This window comes from Bufo bufo, chromosome 1, assembly GCF_905171765.1.
Source record: "Bufo bufo chromosome 1, aBufBuf1.1, whole genome shotgun sequence".
Classification (NCBI taxonomy): Eukaryota; Metazoa; Chordata; class Amphibia; order Anura; family Bufonidae; genus Bufo; species Bufo bufo.
In genome coordinates this window covers 785,814,945-785,821,008 of record NC_053389.1, presented here as the reverse complement: position 1 = coordinate 785,821,008, position 6,064 = coordinate 785,814,945, and the positions used below count along the sequence as shown (strand labels likewise).

The 6,064-nt window shown below is 45.9% G+C and overlaps 1 protein-coding gene across 2 annotated transcripts in view; it reads left to right on the top strand.

The window, feature by feature from the left end:
• The first annotated feature begins 4,224 nt into the window (after nt 1–4,224).
• Nucleotides 4,225–6,064, top strand: part of S1PR2 (sphingosine-1-phosphate receptor 2) — a 52,034-nt gene continuing 50,194 nt past the window's right edge. For both annotated transcript variants that reach the window (XM_040414919.1, XM_040414922.1), the window contains exon 1: nt 4,225–4,793. The gene's annotated coding sequence lies outside the window, so the exon portion shown is untranslated. The remainder of the gene's footprint in view (nt 4,794–6,064) is intronic.

The following is a 6,064-nucleotide window of genomic DNA, read 5'->3' as shown; positions in this document are numbered from 1 at the left end:
CGCACTCCACATAAATGTCTACAGAAGTGGATCCAAAACAGATATGACACATGAATGGAATATTTCATGTCTTTTGTGTTTTTGTCCCCACTCCTGCTTTTGGCTACCAAATCATAAGCCAATTCTGATGGGACCATGTCATACAGGTCTTATAGCTGCTACATAGACAGGATCCATTGTTGCGTCTCATTTTACCTTCCTTTTGACAGATCAGAAGAAGGGTCAAATAAATGATGATGTCAGCCAGGCCGAAAAGGCTAAATGGTGGCCCGGTCATGGAGTGGGGAGGGTGGGAACAGCATGAGAAGTCCACAGAGTGACCCTATGACATAGTGGTGAGGTGGAAGCAGCATGAGGAGGCCACAGAGTGGCACAATGATGGTGTGGAGGTGGCAGCAGTGGCATCAAGAGGCAACAGAGTGGCCTGTGTCTGACGAACCCACCGGCTCTTGGCTGGGGGTGTCTGATGTCACTTGCGACAAAGTCAAAGATCGAGTCAACCATTCAAGAACCGCTGGGTTGCTGGTCAAGACACGACCGCTAGATGACACCGGGAGCTCAGGCCTCTCGCTGCGACCCCTGCTACCACAGCCCCTATTCTGCTGCAACCTGTGCCTGTGCCAGAAACATTTAGGCCTCTGCCCCTTCCCTGTGCAGGGCCTGCCACTTCTCTGTCTGACATACTGTTAGATCAAATAAATAAATAAAAAGGAAATTAAAACACCCCAAAACAGTCTGTAATTTTGTCACTTCACCACACAACGCCTAATAAGCCCTTTTTTCCCACTAATACAAGCCAAAAAATGTGGCGCACGTAGCGTGCTGCACTGATTCTTTTGCCTGCCCATTTCTAAAAGCCCTGTAGAAGTGGATTTGTTTTAGCCCCGCCCATTATTAAAAGCCCCTCCTACATATAATAGGCCACTCCCAACAAACACTGTACAGCTGACATTCTATAGTTGAGGCCTGTCTCTACACATCATACGGAGAGGGGGGGCCCGTCCTGGCTGCACTGACTGCTTCACATTATACAATAGACAACCGGCTACAGCCAGGAAGCTCCTCCGCTCTCCTCCCTCCCCAGATTCTGCTCAGGGCTTGTGGTTCCCCCCACCATCAGCCACCCGCCCGTGGCCTGCTGCCCCCTTTGGCTGTCCTCACCCAGCTCTGAATCCTCCTTCTGCAAATGGCAGGAAGAGGAGCCGGAGCATCTCCTCTCCTACATAGCGCCCCATACCTCTTACATCCAGTGATGTCACCTTTGTTGTAGACGTTCTCTTTCCTCATCTTCTCCATTCAGATCAGACCGCCATGATGATTTTTCAGCCATCTCCCATCTCTGCAGAGATTGAGAAACAGACATTAGTTTCCCACATTTCCATCATCTTCACATCTTCTGAACACCCTTTCCTGCCACCCCCAATACTGTGCCCGCTGTGCCCCCAATACTATACTGCAGAAACAGTCCCCCTGGAAATACTGCTACCACACAGGTAGTGCCCCCAATACTGTGCCCCCAATACTATACTGCAGAAACAGTCCCCCTGGAAATACTACTACCACACAGATAGTGCCCCCTTCAACAATTATTGGCACACAGTGCTCTAAAAAATAACTGCGCCCAGACACTAATAGTATAAAGATAATGTCCCCCCAAAATAATTGTGCTAAGCTGATACTGTGGCAGGGTGCCCCCCAAAGTAACAGTGCTCCCCAGATTCCCACCAATAGAAATAATTCTCTGCCAGAGCACACTTAGTAGTAATAATGCCCCTATAGTGCCCATACTAGTAATCATGTTCCTCATAGCCCCCCAGTAGTAGTAAAGCTAATACCCCCTAGTAGTAATAATTCTCCTTATAATATGTCAGTATATGAAATACCCCCGCTTTGTGCCCGCAGTTGAGCTAATGCACCCATAATGTATGCCAGTATAAAATACCCCTATATAGTGCCCCAATAAATGCCCTCATAGTGCTCCTCTCCCCCTTCTCCATAGTGTCCCCATAATATGCCAGTATAAAATACCCCTACTTAGTGCCCCCAGCAGATGCCCCTATAGTGCTCCTCTCCCCCATAATGTGTCAGTAAAAAATGCCCCTTCTTAGTGCACCCAAATAATGCCCCATAGTGCCACTCTCCCCATAGTGCCCTCCATAATGTGCCAATAAAAAAAAGACCCTTTAGAGCCCCCAGATGCCCCCATAGTGCTCCTCTCCCCCATGGTGCCCCCCCCCCCCCATAATGTGCCAGTAAGAAATGGCATCATAGTGCCCCCCAAAATGATCAAGAAATAAATGCCCCCAGAGTGCCACTCCCCAAAAATGGGGCTGTAAGAAATGCCAGATGCCCCCATACTGCCAGCTCCCCCCCAAAATTTAGTCAGGATCAGTACAGGATAAGTCATGTATGTACACAGTGATTCCACCAGCAGACTAGTGAGTGCAGCTCTCCTATGTACTAACAACCACATGAGCGTGCTGTGTGCCCGAGGCACGCTGGATCATGTGATGACCAACCTCCACCACAGGCGCCTTACAGGTCACCAGGACTTCCTGAGACGTGTCCTCCATCATCTCAGTCAGCAACCACTGCAATCAAGTGCTAACAATAAGAGGACAAACAGCACCAGCGTCTGCAAAATAGGAACTAGCATCTAATGTGATATCAGACGTATATCTCGACCGTGCAGCATAAGTATGGTATGACTTCAGCCTTAAAGCGGTTGTGTCACCTGGGACATTGATGTGATGATAGATAGATGCAGGTCCCACCTCTGAGAGCTAAACCTATCTCCAGAATGGGCCCCTGAAATTAAAGGAGAGCGCTCTGCGCATGAGCGGTGTCCTCTCCATTCATTTCTTTAGGAGTCTCGGCAGTCCCATAGAGATGAAAGCAGAGCGCATCGCACAAGCATAGACGCGGCTCCATTCACTTCTACGGGAACCATGCAGGTAACTGAGCTAGCACTCCCCAAAAATTGCAGAGGAACATGCAAAAAGTTTCTGAAACACATACGTTTTGCTGCGATATAGGCTTTTTGGCCTCTTTATGTTTATTTGCGCCACAATGTGCGACTTTAGGCATTTCTTTCACCACTTGCTCCAGTTTTGATCTATGTTCATTAGTGATGCTCCAGCTCTCTACGCACATGTTAAATGAGTCGAGCCGTGGAGGTCTTGCCGGTGGCCCCCCTCTTCCACCCACGCCAATGGAAAAGTGACAAGGGTGTCAGAACCAGCTCAAAGGTTGCCCATTTTGTCAAAAACTCCAACTCGCCACTAAATTAGAAACTTTTCTACACCAGAAAACTGACGTAGCGCTTTAATACACTGCCCCCAATAGTGTTAGGTTTAAGATACGGCAAATTTGACAAACAATGTGCACCATTTGATAAATTTGGTGCAAAGTACGCAAACGCAGACTCAAAGAAAGTGGACTTTAAATATTACCATTATCATAAATCCCCCCCACACACACATTTTCTTCATTTTTGAGCAATTTGTGGCTGAATTTCATCTAATTTTCTATCGTTAACACCACGCCCCGTACCACCTCTTAGACCAGGGGGTCAGCAACCTCCAGTACTCCAGCTGTTGTGAAAGTACAACCCCCAGCATGCTCTAGTGACTTCTATGAGAGTTCTGAGAGCAGCCAAGCAAGTGTGCATGCTGGGAGTTGTAGCTGCTGAAGGTTGCTGATCCCTGTCTTAGAACTTTCTTTACTCTCATGTCCCGATGTTTGGAAGAACTCTAGAAGGACTGTCACATAATAGTGTGATGGTTCAAGGGCCCTGGTGCAGACTTTGCATGGGGGCCCAGGAGTGGCAGAGGATACTGTCACAGTATACACAGAGATGACCCTTTACCTCCTAATCTCGTCACTGTCAGCAGGTTACCTTGTGGTTCAGTTTAACCTTACGCTTACATACATGACTTCATGCAACTCCAGATTTTCCTTCCTCAACCCCCCCCAAAAAAAATATTAAAATAAAAACTTGCTTAGAACAGATTACACACAAAAGAAAACAGTCAAACCCTCCCCCCATATAGCAGCTGCCTTGTTGAAATTGCAGTTTCCATAATTAGTTAGATAGTAAAGAATAGTCACTGTGTGCCTGCAAAGAGTGTGGAGGGGGAAGGCAAGCACTGAATGAGAGCGAGGGGGAGGAGATAGTCAGAAAGGGGTTGTAGAGCTCAATTCTCCCTGTCCTCTTCTGTCTTCAGGCTGCTGACCAAAAAGACATGTTTTGCTATAAGGCATTGCTGTTTTTCTCTTTCCTTTTTTCCCACTCCCTCCTTTATTAAGCTCGGCCCCCTCTCTCCGTCTAACCCCCCCCCCCCCCCCCTTCTTCTTCTTCTCAGAGAGTCCCAGAGCCAAAAGTAGAGGAAAACATCTGGATTCTGTTTTTCAAGGAGAAGAGGGGGAAGAAGTGAGAAAGCGAGAAAGAGAGAGAGAGAGAGAGAGAGAGAGAGCACAGGACAAAATCATGGCTGTAGTGAGCACACCCCAAACACCCCCCACTTTGGCAAGTTGCGAGTGGGAGAGGGAAAGTTGACAACTTACTAAGATGCTGACTTGGAGCAGACAAGGATACATTCTACAGCCTAGGAGATCCGAAGACCTGTCCAGATACACAGCAGCTACAGGTCTATTCTGGATCATGTGCTCGGGTTAAGATCCTCAGCTTTGGATGCACTTTTTTTTTCTGTGGATTTAACAAGTTTGTAAAATTTGGATTGTGGGTCTTCACGTCTGGGATTAGAAAAGTGCTGAATGCAAACCTAAGAAAGGTAAGGAGACGATGAAGGCACTCTTACAGGTGCAAAAAAGTACTGTGTACCATACTACTGCTGGATGAACAGACCTAGGCACTGCAGAGTCAAGATATGTTAGGACGTACAGAGTATTTGGTTAATAGAATGAAGGACTTGCCCTGATATTTTGGTGGTAGGATGTACAGAAGTTCATCACATATCATATAAGATTGAGGTTTCAATAATGAAAAAGTAGTGGTATCAATTAGGAATAATTATTAATGGAGGTTTAACGTCACATCGTTGCCAGTATGTTATGAAACAGGCTAGTCCATTTAGGACACAGAGGGTATCAAGCTCTGGTGGACCATGAATTATATTGTCTACTCATTTATTCAAGTAATACGTAACTTTTTGCTGAAGGGAAATTACTTAGGACCTCCTCATCATTATTCAGTTATTTGGTCAGTTACTTCCATCAGTTATTGTGAGCCAAAACCAGGTGTGGGTCTAAAACACAGAACAGGTGCAGATCTTTCCATTATACCTTATCTTTCAGTAGGCTTCGCTACTGGTTTTGGCTAACTGATGGAAATAACTAGTCAAATAACTGAAGTGTGAGCCTTATTTGTCCATTTGGGTCGAAGAGAGTCTATCGATCTTATGGACTCTGCTTGACCATATATTACACAGGAAGCTCATTGATTCTGGCGAGTGTCAAATAATACTTCAATCTTCAACAGGGAAATTTTTTGCTGAGGACCTCCTGTGATCACGCATTATTGGAGCTCACCTTACTTGTCCGTTCAGAACAAGCTGGTGGATCCAACTTAACGTAATATATGTACATATCTGGTTCAATGGTTTTGGTGGGTGCCACCCCTAATTAATTTTCTGCTAGTCAAATTTTAAGAACCTCTGGTGATCATCTCATTGGAGGACCTCTTATTTGTCCATTTGGGAAAGAGTAGGGCATTCAGTCTTGTAGACCTTAGTCTGCCAACCTGGTTCTTGAATTCTGTGGGGAAATTAATACTTATGACTCTCATAATCACCTCATCATTCATATGAGCCTTTTACACAGGCTGATTATGGACCAAGAGAGATGTTTCAATAATTTCCTCGCGAAAGGGCCCACTGATCAGCCAACAAACAAGCATATGTTGACATAGAAACCATTGATGGAGCCGTTGGTTCCGGCAATTATCTGCCCATATGAAGGTCTTTAAACAAGCACTAAACAACTTGCTATAGTGTCAATTGGATCTTGTTACTGGACATAAATCTACCAGCGTAAATGGACCTTA